The sequence below is a fragment of the Sabethes cyaneus genome, chromosome 2, assembly GCF_943734655.1.
Source record: "Sabethes cyaneus chromosome 2, idSabCyanKW18_F2, whole genome shotgun sequence".
NCBI classification, from domain to species: Eukaryota; Metazoa; Arthropoda; class Insecta; order Diptera; family Culicidae; genus Sabethes; species Sabethes cyaneus.
Window position 1 is genome coordinate 64,792,365 of NC_071354.1, and position 17,359 is coordinate 64,809,723.

A 17,359-nucleotide genomic window follows, 5' to 3' on the forward strand; every position below is an offset into this window, starting at 1 on the left:
CATCGCTAATAAAATGAATGGCTTTTTGGGACTCGGCATGGAGTGAGAAGGAAACTTCTGTAGAAGATATGTCTAGACAAAGCAAGGGTCCCGCAATAAAGCAATTGCAGAGCAGAGGGGCTAAACTTACAAAATCTGCAGGTGTCTGCGTCATCTAATGTACTATAAATAATAAAAAGCGGGACTGTGTCCAGTTAGAAGCCCCCTGATTGTGCGTAGTTCACTGTTTAACTGTTTAGTCTACAACCCTGTATTTGATTCCAACCAGAATCAATGCTTTCTTATGCTTTCTTAACAGCATTATGCTTTTTAGCAGCACAGCATCTGATTATGCTTTCTTAACAGCATAATCTAAGTGGGCAGCACAGTTCAGTTTTTTATATAGAATTATTCTGAGGAGTTTGACTACATTACTGATGTTCAGCCTGACAATTAGACATCAGTATAGGGGAGTAACAATATGTTTTTTTCGCCTAGGATATAACGACTATTTTTGTGTGGTTCATATTAAGCCACCCTTGGAAACATCATAACAGGAGCTATAAACCTAGCTGCGTGCGACAAAATTTCCTTTGGCGACGTAAGCAATAGTAGCATAACCAAGCTGCGAAAGCTTGTGAATGAATGCGTCGACCACCAGTGACCAAAGCAATAAGCAGAGAACTACTTGTGGACTTCCTTTCATCGTTAAAATCGTGAGCGACGTCTCTCCCTACGATACTATGATTTCTCTGCTCGAAAACATTTCTTGAATCTAGCTCATTGTAGTGTGGTCGATTTCATTTTGAAAGAGAGCCACCCATGATAACCCTACAGACGTAATAATTAAAGCAAAGGGCGTGTTATCGAAAGCGCCTTCAATATCAAGGAAAGCACCAAATACCGTCTCTTGATATTTGAGCGATTTCTTGATTAACTTCAGTACGCAGTGCAATGCGGTTTTTGGAGATTTACCGTGTTGGTATGCCTGTTGATTTCCATGAAACGGAGTTTTTTAAAAACTCATTGCGGGTAGAGTTATCCATGTTTTTCTCCATTAACTTGAGAAGCGTTGAAGTCAGACTTATTGGTCTGAAAGACTTATGCATGATTTTTTCTTTCTTATCTGTCTCAGGTATGCCTTTAGGTATCTGCCTACTTTCCGACAATACTCCGGGATATGTCCCAAAGTGAAACCGGAATCTCGGAAACTATAACGCTGTCCATTTTCTGTAAGAATGTGGGTGGAATACCATCCGGATCTGGTGATTTTATTGGTACAAAAGAGCTAAGTGCCCATTTGATCGAATACTCGAATCAGCGTGCAAGCAGAGTCGAGGACTGGCAATTATGTTACGAGACTTTCTAAAACAGCGATGTTTAATTTCGTCGATTTATTCTTAATACTTTACACTCTGTATTTAAATAAAGGAAGAAAGAAAATAATCGAAATCATGCAAATATTTCTGAACAACCAATTGTGTTGTATCCAGCCAAGGATTGTTCACTACAATTTTTAACATTTTCTCCATTCATCACTAACCGCGAGGCCCCCGCTGAAACGCGAGGCTCTGTACGACAGCACGGGGTTGCCGGGTTAAACGCCGGCTCTGTTTGAAATAAAAGATTGTTTTGCTGTATAGATTTTCTTAAGTCGTTATTAAGAAAACAAGTCTCAACTTAAAATCAATAGGATACTATTTCGTAAATTTACGACTAAACTGTGTATTTTTGAAGTCACAAGGTTTAGACTAAACTGTGGCCTCCGATCCGGTAAGTTCCTATCGGCTTTTGTTATTCAATCCTAGAATTGCCCTACTTATATACTAAGTCTGCTTAATAGTTATGTTAAATTAAACGTTCAGCAATTCGGAATTTTGGCAAAGTGGAGCGTACGTAAATGGCTATCAACGCAAAATAAACCAACCAACTAGCGAGCATAGTCTAGGCAAAGTGCGACGTAATTATTGCATACTTTTTCCACCACCAATTGAACATTCATTCATGAAACACCCTAATACACACACTACAATAGACAATACATGCATGCAATCGAATTCACTGTTTATGAACCTGAACCTGTCCGGGGCCGGGGTGCTTTGACTCGGGATTTCGGCCTTTTGAATGAACGCACACGTACATTATAACGTTCTACAATTGAGGGGTGGAAGGGTGCTTATAGGTTTAGTTTGCTTAGACGGGAAGTCCTTCGTTTCCGAACCGAACGACAAGAACGGAACAAGCACGCTCTGTCACGCCGAGGGGAAAACATGTTGCCTTGGATAGCGAAAGATTTTCCCTACACCTCATCGAGCTGTAGAGTTTTCGGCAGAGCAAAAGTAGCATTAATGCTGACAGGTGATGCTGAGTGTAACTCAACAATGTGTTGTGTAAAGAATTTCCGATGAATTATGGCTAAGATTTATGACATACATACCGCTACTTACAAAATATTTGCAAAATTTGCCCACATTTTAAATTCTGTATTTTTTTAATGTCTACCAAATTTGCCTGCCGGAGCGTTCATGATCTGTTTTCAAATAACTAATTTCGTTCGTAATTAGTGAGATAAAGTGGAAAAATTAGAAATCCTTGATTTAAATTTTAATCCCCTTTCGAGCTTAAATCGAAGCATTATCAAGCAGAGTTTATCGTCTCCTACGGCCTGTTGCCGGCTAGCTATCGTTCCGCCGAGGAGCCTACGGCCCAATCCGTGTGCTTCCGAGGTCGATTCGCTAAACGGTACGCTGAATCGCGGGCCCCGGGTCGAAAGCCGAAAATTTGATAATCATTAATATCTCGCTGAGCAGCATGCGGCTACTCGATCAACAGAAAGTGAGATGTGCTCTCAATGGGAAAAGAAGCGCAAAAGTTTAATTATGATAATGGACTGCCGGCCACAAAATGCGCAGCAAGTGTATCGTAGCCCGGGAAGCCTCGCGAGAAGGGAAGGAACTGTAAAGTTTCTTTGAGCTGTGTAAAAGCATATCGTCTTCGTCTTATAAGCAAGCGCGTTTCGACTCTCGCATGTACGTCGGAATGGAGGAAGAGGTCATGAACATCATTGTCTGGCTGGCTAAGCCATGCTGCTGCTGGTGCTGCTTACGGACGAAGTATAAAACATAACATAACGGAATTGGCTAGCCCGGCTGGCCGATGGGCAGTTGATTGAGATTGCCAAAAAATGGATACATATCCGATATAGTCGAATCAAGGGATTGACCTCTATCACCTGCTTTGCGGCAAGCCTTCTACTGAATAAAGGAGTGAAGCTCTAACCCTATTATTATTTAGTTTCTGATGTGTGATTCTAATTGTTTCTACACATTTTCGGCTGGTGAGAAAAATAATCATTTAAAAGACTTGTATTTATGTTTCTTTTCCTCTACAATATCGTAGAAGAAATCTATAAAGCTTAATTACCGAGAGGCATTCAAGCGAATAATTCATTCTTTTCTACGTTCCAAGACGCAGAGAAACACTTCAAACCATTAAACCCTTAAATCCCAATCGAGGACTACCGTCTACGCCAATTGTCGGATGTTACCGGAACGGACTGTGCGGCACCGTTTCAGCAGCAGCAGCCACTGTTTACGTCTGCGGTTTTCAAGTGTCCTCACCTCACGAAGTCGCTCATCTTATAAATACGCAAACTACCCCTTGGGTGCCACCCGACAATGAAAGCGGGCAGATCCATTCCATTCTCATCATCCGGCAGCGTAGCAGTAGCAGCAGCCGTGGCTCTCGTGGAGGTTCAGTTTTCCCGAAGAGCTTGGGTAAATATCGAGTCAGGAAAAAATATGCTGCCACGCAAGTATTTGGATTTTAATATATTCGTAGGATTTATGCTTGCCGCCGCGCCGAGGCGTCTGCTGCGAAGCACCCGCCATCATCGAAAACCAAAGTATGTAGGAAAAAAAGAGTTTGAAAAATGTGCTGGCGCGGGGCGGCCGGGGGAGTGAAATGTTATGTTTGCAAAATATTTTCAATACGGAGGCATTCGTCTGAACTGGAACGAATGACATCATTGAGTGAAGATTTGTGTCATGTCAAAGGCAGTGTGCAATGTGGAGTTAGATAAGAAAATGCTCGATGTTTAGTCTAATGTGATTCTATTTTCTAGCTAGTCACAGACTACTACTCTATGATTAATTTATGTAACGATAGTTCACAGCAGATTAAGACTGGTAGAATAAAGTACTGAAATTATGAATATTGAGAGGACTTTTAACGTAGAGCATGGGTTGAAGAAGAAACTTGCAAATCGTAATGAACAGTGAATTGCTTTTGAAATATTTTGCTTTCAAATATTTCTGAAGGGCAGTAAGTTCAAGATTTTATTGCGTGTCTTGCTAATCCGAGTTTGCATGTCTGATTTTCTTGTTTTTGTATAATCTGTTGCATTGAAAACATCTCTTAAAACTTGATTTTCACTCTTTCCGTTCACAACTTTTCGTAAACGCTCATTTAAGTCCGCTAGTATACGCCGCATGCTGTGCAATTTCGCTCCAGATTTGTCATTTGTTATTTGTTGTTTATTGATAATTTCATCCGACTTATCATAGTCTTAATGAATAAAGAATATGGCTGGGAAAAGCCACCTTGAAAATGCAGTTTTCAAAGCGGCGCAAAAACCCAGCATCTTTTATGCACATAGTCACATTGATATAACGCTTAACAACTAAGCACACTTTACAATGATTTGAATGAACAGAAAACAATAGAAGGTACTAACACTAAAAATTAAAATTACTGTCATTTTCGTAATATGCCAAAGCAAGTGGACGGATGGGTTCGTGTTGACCATAATTCGTGCGATGAACGTTTACTCGTAGAAGACGTAAATGACGTTGCGGGCGCAGAGGACAATATATCTGTAGCATAGCGAGGATGCTGGGACAATCGTAGCTACCGGTCAGAATTTTGTTGGCCATTTGAAATATTATATCCTTGCGTCGCTGTTCGAGAGGTTTTACTCCAAAAAGAATGCAGAGGTCATTATACGGTGGTAAGCTCTCGGGATTTCTCCTCGGCAGGGTGCGGCACAGACGATGAATACAACGTTTTTGAATACGTTCAATACGTTTGACTCAGATGTCGTAATACGGGTCCCAAATAACGCAGGAAAACTCCTGAATTGAGCGTACCAGTGAGCAATAGAGGGTCAGCAAGTTTCCATGATCCTCAAATTCTTTTCCAATTCTCAAAATTAAGCCAAGTTGCCGATTCACCTTGTTAATGATCATGGAGTAATGTTGTCTGAATGTCAATTGAGCATCCAGAATAACACCTAGATCCGTAACAACTTCCTTGCGTGATAGGGATATTCCATCAACGTGATAATCAAACAACAAAAGCTGTTTTTTTTTGCGGTGAAAGCTCATGGCAGTGCATTTGGCGACGCCTAGTGTCAAAAAGTTGTGGTGGCACGTTTCGTGAAACGGTTAGTATACAATTCCAGATGAAGGTAATTGATTGTGATAAAAATCGTTATCGGATGCTTGGGTAGTGATAAATTCTGGTAAATTTGCTCTAACTATGCCATCTATGTCTTTCTTCCTCCGTAGTAGCATCGCGATTGATCACCATACTAATTCGAATCATGAGGAAGAATATGCGTCTCCTGTCTGACGTAGCTTGCCTTTCATCAAAGAAGTTGCTCACAGTTTCGGAAGAATCCTCGATCAAAAATATAAAATACTCGGTCACGATCCAGCGCGATGTATAACCCAAGCAATCACCCAGTTTGATGGCCAACCAAACTTACTCATCATGGTTCCATGAATTGTTCTTGATTATCTTTATGGTTAAGCCGCGAAAGACAGCTATCAGAATGAGAATTATTGCGATTATAATTACAACGAAAGACTTCAAAATCGAGTCCAAAAACTTGATTGAAAATTGTTCGAGAACCAAGTCACGTTTTGTATAGGGCAATGGAATCATAGCAGCGATTACAACAGTAGCAGGATAACATCTTAATTCATTCCATAGGTGATTTGGTAGAAGACAACCTACTTGCGGCTTGGCATCTACTTCCTCAATCTTCTCAAAAATCACGGATAAGTCAGGTGGATAGTCCATTATCGAATCCGAAGTGACACTGGCCCAGCTAACATTTTCATACGTATGTCAAAATGAAAAATGAGAAATATGTACCGATTTATATCTTGAAAAATCGCACTAGGTGCACGAAACCAGCATATACGTACTATTTTGGAGGCGATATACGTACTGCAGATTATTCGTAAACAATTCACATTCATAAGTATTTGTATGCGATGAGATCCGACTCAACATGATTAGTTCCATAATCCTATACAATTCTGTGATGAAAATCGTATGTAATTCAGTCGTCATCATTTTGTACGATTGAATATAAACTAGGGCACGATTTAATAAGCTTCGTGAACGACTTCGATTTTGTTTAACGACAATTAAGATGATTTTCATAGATTGATATACGATTTGTGGTTTGCTGGGGGCTGTCATCAAGGGGTTACGCAATTCTCACGCTAACAGATGACATAATAATTGAGACGGAGCTGTCTTTGCAGAAATCAATGTAATTCGCAGTGGGATCGGTATCAGGAAGCGGGGGGGGGGGATGAAGAGACCTAACGGAAGTGACAAGTTAGAAGACCGCCACTGATCCGCATCTATAGGGTCAGTTTCTTAAGATTTTGCCAAAGTGTGAGCAACTGATCTGTAGTAGCTAGGACGCTAATAAAAGCCACCTGTAGTTGCTCTGCGAATTCTCTTATGTGCACTAATTTTTCGCTTTTGAGCTGAAAAACTTTTTATTTTAGGAGATGTGAATGCTGTAACATTAGTTAACTGTGATCGCCGAAAATATAACAGTTATTCTCGTTAAAACCGGGCTACTACTGACACGTGGTCTTCAAATATTGAAACTTTTGTACTTGATTGGTTGAAAATTGATAAAAAATGAGAATTACACTTTAAGTACCTCGACTGGGAGAGGCTGTTAGACTAAATAGGATCGTAGCAACTGGCCCTGCAATTGTCCTGCACTCTAACAGCTGGCTGCGAAGTCTGTCGTATAAAAACAGAAGGTCAAGTTTCGATAACGGAATGTAGCACCAAGGCTTTGCTTTGCTTTGTACCTCGAAACAGTGGACCCCTCGGTCGTCAAGGCACAAAATTTTGATGCATGGCTCCACTGTAGCTGATTCCAAGGCTGACTATCAGATATTACCGATTGGGATGATGTCAGAAGAGGCACAGGAAGCAATTAACAAGATGTATAGGCAAGTTAGAGAAAGACATACACGAAAGTTTTCGATAGATAACAACTATTGATTTAGTAAGTATAATGCTACAGTACTCAGATTTGTTAATAGCAAACATGAGAGGTATTCCAGTTTTCACAAAAATTAAGTCGCCCTGAGAAGTTATACCGTTATTAATTATACGATTAAGATAAATACAATCATTTAGACTTATTTTCGTTTTTCAATCCATTCTATTTACGTAAAAATTGTGATTTTGGTAAGTAAAACGGTAATTTTTGCTTCAATATTCAATACGGTCTAGCAAAAAAGGGCCGACCTGGACCGATGTGATCTCAATTAATTTCGGAGGCCAATATATTACTAAACATTTATACAAAATTTCATTCGCTGCTTTTGAGCAGTTTTTACGTTATTGACATTTGAAAAAAAAACATATTTTTTTAGAAAAAATGCGTGTAGCTTCGGAACCGAAGGAGATAGCAACTTGATTCCTTCAAACAAAATGTGCGTTTTTTATGCGTGTGAAAGCGTTTAGAAGGCATGATTTGTGAGAAATAAACACGAAAGAAGATATAAAGAAAAAAAACGGATTTTTTAGGTCCACCCCGACCAAAAAACATTAAATAGCTCCACCCCATCAACCATAAGAGATAAAACTTTAATTTCTTTGGCAAAGTTACTTAAAATTTAATGTTCTTTAACTTTGCTGAACATTTTATTCAGCTAACTTAAACCATAAAAAGTTTATATTTTGCACTCGCTTACTATGATGGTACACCAAAAAATGCGGAAGTTAAAATAACAAATTTACTCCGAACGTACTATATACCTAGGACTAACGGTTTTAGCGTAATTACTTTTGTCCACCTAGATTTGGGTTTCATCCCACGGTGTGTCGTGTCAGTTCGTCAGTGCAACCGAGTCTCGTAATGGGGTTGCCATCTTAGTTTTAATCTTCAAGACAACACATTTCTCGGGTAATTTTTCAAATAGAGCTATGTAACGATGAGAGATTCTCTTGAGAGTGTCTCTTCTCTTCCTTTTTTGCGGCGATACTAATGCATTTTAATACATCAGCTTTGCATGAATTGGTTACCGGAGTCACTAGTTAGCTAAAAGTTTTGAAAATTTTCTTTTCTATGCATTTATGTAGCCGTGAAAAGCGGAAGAGAGGAGACGCCAAGCGAATCTCATTGTCACATAGGTCTGTTTGAAAAATTACCCGAGATTTCTAAGTTCAGATGCTTATTCTAAATCATACGTTGTTGTAAGCCGTTTCTAATTTTTCGCTTTTATTAGATAATATCATAAGCAAAATGTAAAAATATTTCCTCGGTCAATATTCTATAATAAGTTTCAAATTATCGATTTAAATTATACAACAATCACACGAGCTGCTTTTGAGATTTTATAGGCTTACGTTCACGTTTTGAGAAAAATAGCATTGAGATTCATTACTAATTCTTCAAACTGTTCTACTTTGCTTTGTCAAAATTCTTAGGGTAACTTAGCATTTGATATGATAATGATGATGGTGGTCTGAAGATAAATTCATACTAAAATCATTCTATCATATAACCTTTTGGTTATATATTCTTGAGTAAATCAAGTGGCACACTTTCATCGCATTTTGTTGCAGCGACACAATTACGATTAGTTTAAGTTATAAATATGTTGCTATAACTCAATTTGCCGAAAGTTTGCTGCCTGGGAAGGTGATTGTATCTTCCCGAGATAAAAAACAATATTATTTTCCAACATTATTAATAGTCTTAGTCGATACCGGTATTTCGGCATCGACAGTAGAGCCTGTCTGGTCCAATAAAAATTATACTTTGGGAAGATGTCCATTTTGCTCTATTAACCCTCAAAATCATGGTAAAAGCTAACTAAACCGTATGAAAACCTATTTGCCAGCCGTGAAATGATCTCAAATAGCTTCCAAATGTTGTCAAAACATCAAAAGAATCAAATTCCATCCATTCCATACTGTGCGAAGTGCAAGAATAGTTCATTTTGCCCCGGTCACCCATAGGTACATAGTAAAACCTAATTAAAACGATTAAAACTAACTCAAAGGCCGGGGTATAAACTCATATAGCACAAATTGATTTGAAAAATATCAGAAGAGTTGAATGTCATCGATTTCGTACCGTGATGAATTCACAAACGGTCTATTTTACCTGATTCTCTGCTAGATCCACAAAAACAGTTCATTTGCTATTGTATAAAAAATGCGTAATTTTTCAACGATGGTGTCTTTAAAGAAGTTTATCAATAAAATATAGCGCCTTTTTTATATTATTATATTATTATTATTTATATTAATATGTCCAAAAAAAATTTTCTTCGGGAAAATTGTAGAACACGCTAAAATGGAATATAGTAACATATAGCTTTTAATAGTTTCGTTCAAATGACACTTAAAAATCAATTCTGCACAATAACTTTGCATCCATTTTGTTTATTGCTTTCAAGTATTCTCCAGAGCTATGTTAAAATATACATTTTTACTAAAGACTAAATAAATAGAAGTTAGTTTTAATCGCTTTCAATAGATTCACTATCTATTTAGGGGTGAATTGGGCAAAATGGACTATCCTTGCATTTCCCACAGTAGAAGTTCAATTTGAGTTCAATTCACGGGTGAAAAATAAGTTTTTATACGGTTTAGTTTGCTTTTGCCATGACTTTTGGGGATAACAGTGCAAAATGGACATCATCCCAAAGCCTGCGTAAGATGGGATGGGATTCCTTGCATTTTTTAGATAGAAATAGGTATCTTGCAAGATTCTAAACCAGCGGCTTCTAATAACTGGGATTGCGAACTCGTTTTTGCACATTGTGCATTGGGTTGTGCTTAACCTGCAACATGCAAAATGTACCAAATAAACGATATCAAAATTCTCTCAACAGTAATCATTAGTCAATCAAATACCAGATGGAAGTTTTATTTTGCAAGATTATGTTATACCTTAACTTTTCTTTTAATAAATTAATTATTTTATATTCGGTATGGCATGTGACGCCGTCTTGTTGATATCACATTTCTTGAGCATTGATGTCAATAACTTTTTTAAAATATATTATATTGTATCATTATAAGGTAATCCGGTTTTAGTATTATTGTAATTTTTCTCATAAATTCAATATAAATGTTCAACTGCTAGTCCATTTTATTCGTCTTGAAAGTCATCAGCAGAAATACTCCACTTCATTCTATTTTTCAATGCTCTTGAGCACATTTACTATTCGTATAAAAAAAACTATCGCATTGGCAGTTTTTGTGTAGTTGACCTCTGCAGAAGTAAATTGGGAGTGCAGCTTGCTTTCTCAGATGGACGATTGTCTCGACCGTAAAGTACAGCAAGGGTTCTGTGACAGTTTTTATTAAGCGCTATTTAATCATTAGCAATTCGTAAGCATTTCGTTTTACGACCTTACTAGGAAATAAAATCCTCCAGTTGTCAAGACTTTTTAGTTGCAAACAACGGTAAACGATAGTGAAGAATATTTAGTGCCACATTGGGAAAACTATCACTCAAAAACAAAAAGTTTATCAAAATGAAGAAGGATGACATAGTACAATTATAACAGGATATGTCTTTTGTTGCCTACTTTTCTAACGGTTGTTATTAATTATATAAATTATACCCAGCATTGTTATAAATTAACGCCAGTTAGTGGTTATAATAACAAAAATTCTAACTAAACTTATTCTAATTTATGTTCGACTCATAACAGAACTTTTCTGTCATTGCTTTCTGATCAGTTTATTGTCAATTTGTATTATATGTAATATGTTATAACTCCTCGAGATAGCCATTATGCGGAGTTCCTGTTTATCTTAATATTTTCTCATATTTGAACCATAAATTACTCGTTTGTTTTTGCCCATAACTAGATACTAACAATATTCTTTTCTTTGCAGGTAATATTCAATCGGACATTCCGTGAAAACGTTTCCTAAATCTCAGGTAATTCATTCAATAAGATTTCGCTCAAAGCAAAATTTTGCAACCTATCACTATCATTAATTTTAAACCACTAAATAATAGTGCTTAAAGCCATATTAATTTATGTTCGAACATCGCCACTGTCATTACCGGATTGCTCCGCCTGGCAGATCACTGCCGCCAGTAATTAAAACATTCGCAGCCTCAAACCACATCAATCGAGCCAGTGTGGTGTACATATTTAATTAGTCATTTGTATGCCTCCTTCGCCAAGTCTGGCCGTTGTCGTCAGGCTGTCTGCTGGGCTGATGGCAACACAAAGAAACATGGCACTCTGGTTGGCAGTCTCACTCTCCATACAACTGCAGCAGCACTCTCCACCAGCACATTTCCTCTTTCCAGTAAATACATGACAGAAGGACACTTGTGCCACCATGCAGGGTTCCTTCTCGCCGGCTCAAGTCCGTATAGAAAACATTTGAGCCACTTTCTCTAATGAGCATTTAAAAATCCAGTCGCGCATATTTTGCAACAACCCGCAAGTATCATTCTGTTCCCTTCGACGCCCGTCGAAAACTAATCATAATCAAGTCGGTTAGACCGTCACCCTCCTACTCCGTTTTTACACTTTTGCGGTAAAGTAACCGGAAGAGATCGAGCAGATATGTCACACCAATCCACCACTTCCGGTGAGAGGTGCTACTGTGACGTTCTTGAAGGCTCGGAGCCACACTGGCAGATAGGTTACTTCAGCACCTCTTCCCTTTTTTAGCACGAGCGACAAGCGACAGCGAGATTTTCGGCATAATCAACCAACCGTACCCTCATCGATAGGTTCAGCTCGTATTGAACAGAGTCTAACGATTTTGAATGTTGTATGTAAACCGTGGCGAATCTATGATTCGAGGGAGGGTGGATTTTCTGAAACGCGAGCTTGCGTGACAACCTCTGTTCATTCAATTTTCACTGTGCACACACACAAAAAAAATCAGACAAACAGGAATTTCGGAACTGTTGGGGTGAATGAATTGATAAACTCTTCGTTACCTCTGCTTGGCTGCTGCGTTACTATGGCAGGACCCTAGCATGGGAGGAGAGATGCATATTTACATATGTGCCATTTTCTGCTGTAAATAATGGCTCTGCTGGATAGTCGCCGTTGTACCAGGGTATGAGTCTAGCCAATTTAATAATTTTCATTTAGAATGAAAGTAACACTAATATGTTTAACTTAGGTAATCTCTCATGCCTAAATAGATTGTCAATATAGGGTTCTGGATCACAGAACAACAATTAGGTAAGTTATAGTCGAAGTCAGATCAGTAACGATGTCATCGGTAATTGAAAAAGTTACAAACTCGGAATCTCCCCAAACCGAAATCAACGAGTCAACATCACCATTCAATTTGAACACCCGTCAATGGTGTTTTATCCTTATAGGCTCCTTCACATATCGTTTCCTCTTGCCCTATGCGGAGCCAAATCGTGCGAACAGACGTAATCATTCCGCCACAAAGTAGCATCTTTTGCACGTTCGGTGCGAACAAATTTTGCGTCGCAAAAATTTACGACCTCTTCCTCAAATAGGACATAATGCCACACGCAGTCGAGCTGGCTAAAAACCACCTTTTTCTGCAAACAACCGAGGCGGTCCAACCCTACGTACAACCGATTAATCTGATTCGTGTGCATCCTTTGTGATCCGATCCGTTCTTGCCAGGCCGAACGACTGACGACCGACCGTCCGACCGACTGAGGGCCCACAACGATTGCCATGTTTAGGAAAATGATGAAAATTATGCGGCCGCAGTTCGCCGAGATCAGAACTCAACAAGCCACGTGGGTGTGGGTGTAGCACGCGATTATAGTCCGCCAGAAAGGGGTTTCCCTTTCTCCATAGTCGGTAATGCTGCTTGGAAGTTGGCAGTCCGGGAAAAAAGGTGGGAGCTTTTTATCGTTTTTACTAACTGAACTGCACTCCATTAATTCGATTTGCGGAGCAACAAAACACGATAGTCGGCTGTCTGTGTGAAAGCCTGTACCCTGAGTTTGAGTGTCGACAAAGGAACGGAAGTTGGATGATTGAACGGGATGGAAGGTTGGAAAAAATGTAATAATATTTAAACTGGCATGAAAAAAATTCTTTTTTTTAATAATTTTTAATAGTTTTTCGCTGGTATGTTTGGATTTCGCTTGATTATTTTAATTTAATATCTAATAAAATGATGAATTTTTGAAAAATTTAGCGGAATGTCGTCGTGGATGGGCCACCTTTCGGCATTCACCCACAATTCCTGTTTAAAAACCCCATATAAGTAAAAATACCCTATTGTTAGTTAGCACTTTGCGAAATGTTGGCGATATTGTAAAATTAATATTACTACCATCGCTTTTTCCGAAGTGTACAATAACAATGAAAAAAAAAAACAACAATAATCCTGGTTTTTAGCGTGATAATTTCGCTTCACTTCGTCACATTTCACGAGACTGATGTTCTCTTCTTACGCTTCTGCACTTAAAATTATTTATTTATTTATTTATTTATTTACTTATTTCAAAAAATTCATCTGACTGTTTGTCTTAATGAATAAAATAATTCTGGCTTCTATTGAAAACATTGACTAGTCGCTCTCGAAAGACATGAACTGGAACATTGAAGTCAAATAACTCAAACACTTCATTGAAACGTTGGCACATAATTCTGACAGGTTCATGAGCGCCAAATTGGCGGTTCCGTGGCTCTAGGTATAGAAAATTCCTTTGACGTAACTGCCTAACAGGAGCATATATGTTCAACTGCTCCAGTAGCGAAGGACAGTCTACGTGGTTGGACAGAAGCTTCGCAGCGAAGACAGCTTGGGCAATTCGTCGTCTCAACTCCAAAGGCTGAATACCAAGAAGTCGGCAGCGATCTTCGTATGATGGCAAGTTCAGCGGGTCACTCCAAGGCAAATGGCGAAGCGCGTAGCGGATAAATTTCTTCTGCACCGTTTCTATTCTGTTGCACCAGTTAGCGTGAAATGGGCACCAAACAACAGAATTAGTTTCCAGGATCGATCTCACAAGAGAGCAATAGAGCGATTTAAGGCAGAGAGGATCACGAAACTCATCGGCAATTTTGAAAATAAATCCTAGCTGGCGGTTAGCTCTTGAGATGATACTTTCATAGTGGCTCCTGAATGTTAACTCGTTATCTAGCAGCACTCCCAGGTCTTTGACACATTGCACACGGTGGAGACAGTGGCCCGAAATAGTGTAGTTATGTTCGATTGGCGCTCGCTTCCGGTGAAACGAAATTATGTTGCACTTGTCTATACTTAAAGTTAGACAGTTTGTTGCACACCAGCTCACAAAAGAGTTCAGGTATTCCTGTAGTTCCACGCAGTCGCTTTGGCACGTGATGACTCTAAAGATTTTTGTATCGTCAGCATAAAACAACCGACAGTCCCGCGGAAGCAAAAGAGCGACATCGTTTATGAAAATCGAGAAAAGAAGCGGGCCCAGGTTGCTGCCTTGTGGAACTCCAGATCGATTGGAGAAGCAGTTGGAAACAGTAGATCCTACTTTGACACATAAATTTCGCTTCGTTAAGTAAGATCTAAACCAGCAGATGGCGTCCGTAGATACACCCAGTCGCTCCATTTTCCCTAGCAGTATTCCGTGGTCTACACGGTCAAAAGCAGCTTTCAGGTCTAGATAGATAGCATCAGTTTGCAGGCTAGAATCCAAGCTTTGCATACAGCGGGAAACAAACTGCATCAAATTTGTGGTTACCGATCTTTTTGGAAAAAATCCATGCTGCTCAGCATCAATGTAGAATTTACAACAAGCAAACATAGCGTGGCCCAACCATGACTAAAGAAGTGGCCTGACCTTTACAATAAGCGCTTTTGTAGTATGTCGCCTTACCCTAAAACAGCACAACAGAATTACTAGCTTCGACAAACTTCGTATTGCCAAAAATGAAACTGTGCTCTACATAAATCCTCCCGTCTCGCTCTGAATCATCTGGTGTTACTATAGGTAGTTTCTAGTGGTCTTGTTATTGACTAATATTTTATGGAAGAGTCTAAAATTTCTCGAATTCGATTAGTTTTTAAGTTACGCAAAAATTTCTGTTTCATTTGTTTGAGAGTCCGCCCCCACTACCACAGGGGTGAGGGGTCTCAAACCATCATAAAATAAATTCATGCCTCTAAAATCCCCCACATGCCAAATTTGGTTCCATTTCTTTCACTAGTTCTCGAGTAATGCAGAAATTTGTATTTCATTTGTATGGGAGCCCCCCCTTTTATAGATGGGAGAGGTAATAATTTCCCTCCTAAACAGGGGAAGGGTCTCAACTCACCATAGAAAAAACATTTGCTTCCAAAAACACCCACATGCCAAATTTGGTTCCACTTGCTTGATTAGTTCTAGAGTTATGAGGAAATTTGTATTTCTTTTGTATGGCTAATTCATCATAGAAAGGATTCTTGCCTTCAAAAACCCCCACATGCCAAATTTGTTTCTACTTGATTGATTAGTTTTCGAGTTATGAGGAAATTTGTATTTCATTTGTATGGAAGCCCCCAGTCTTAAAAGGAGGAGGGGTCATAATTCCCTTCCTAAAGAGGTTAAGGGTCTCAATTCACTATAGAAAAAATCCTGCTTCCAAAAACACCCACATGTCAAATTTGATTCCATTTGCTAGATTAGTTCTCTAGTTATTCAAAAATTTGAGTTTCATTTGTATGGCAGCCCCCCTCTTAGTGGGGAGGGGTCTCTTACCATCATAAGAACCTTCCTCGGCCCCAAAAATCCGTACATGCAAATTGTCACGCCGATCGGTGCAGCAATTTTCGATTCTATAAGCAACATACGGACAGACAGACAGAAATTTGTGTTTCATTTGTATGGCAGCCCCTCCTTTAGTAGGGGGAGGGGTATCTAGCCATCATAAGAACCTTCCTCGGCCCCAAAAACCCCTACATGCAAATTTTCACGCCGATTGGTTCAGTAGTTTTCGATTTTATAAGGAACATACGGACAGACAGCCAGACAGACAGACAGAAATCCATTTTTATAGGTATAGATTTTTTGAAAAATAGTTCACTACCCCTGCAAAACTTTTTTTGTAAGATTTCGTCACACGCATGTTTTGAATACACGATTGAAACTCACAATATTATGAAAAGTTATCTATCACAGTAAGAAGTTTTACAATACATAGATAGCACGAGTTACTAAACCTGTGAAATCGTGATGGCCCGACCATAACAGTGGCCCGACGTTAACGACATTATCCTATATACGATTAATTTTAGTCTGAAACGGAAAATGTGATTGGAATTAGGTCGATAAGTTGTTCGGTTTTTGAGTAACTAATCGGAAACAAACAAACCGCCTTGAGTATTACCCAAAAAGCGACTGCATATTTAAATAATACTTGCTTTACATTTTACCAGATAGTTCCTGACGAAGAAGTAACAGTGGATTATGATGCTGATCGATAATGACCAAATTCGGTAAATTTTTCGTCCTACTTGTGTCTTCCTTCCTCTATGAGACGGAGTAGAATCTTGCTGGAAGCAATACGGTTGATCACCGTGTAGCTCCAAAGCATAAGGATCGTTTGCTGCCAATAGCAAATTTTGGTATCTCTTGGATTATCTTGTGATTCATGGAACCTGGAGACATTTTCATCCTTTCACGGCTTTCTGTTTAAAGTTTGGTGTCGTACACAGTGATTTGCTGATGAAGCCCTGAAATCTTTGACCGGGAAGCTAATTGAAATCCATTTGCACGTAGATTTCGTCGTCCATCAGAATACATGTGTTGAATTTCGTCAACACTTGCTCTACAAACGCCTAGCACGCGTCTTGGCTACCAAATTCTGCTTCAAGTACTGATTCGGATGATTACTTGCACTGAAAGACCTATGCCAGGATTGGACTTTACGCACCTCAATATCTTCCCCCTTAGCTTTCGGTCCCTTGTACTGGCTTTCTATGTCGCCTTTCCACACCTAGGTTCTCTTTATAACCTTTTAGAACACCACACACTCTTGATTGTGGTATTTATAGCACTTTCGCCAACTTTGATCCAGACCACTCTGGATTTTTCAGGTGTTTGTGCAAGATATGATTACGTCTTTCAAGTTCCCTAGTACAGGATCGAAAAATTAGA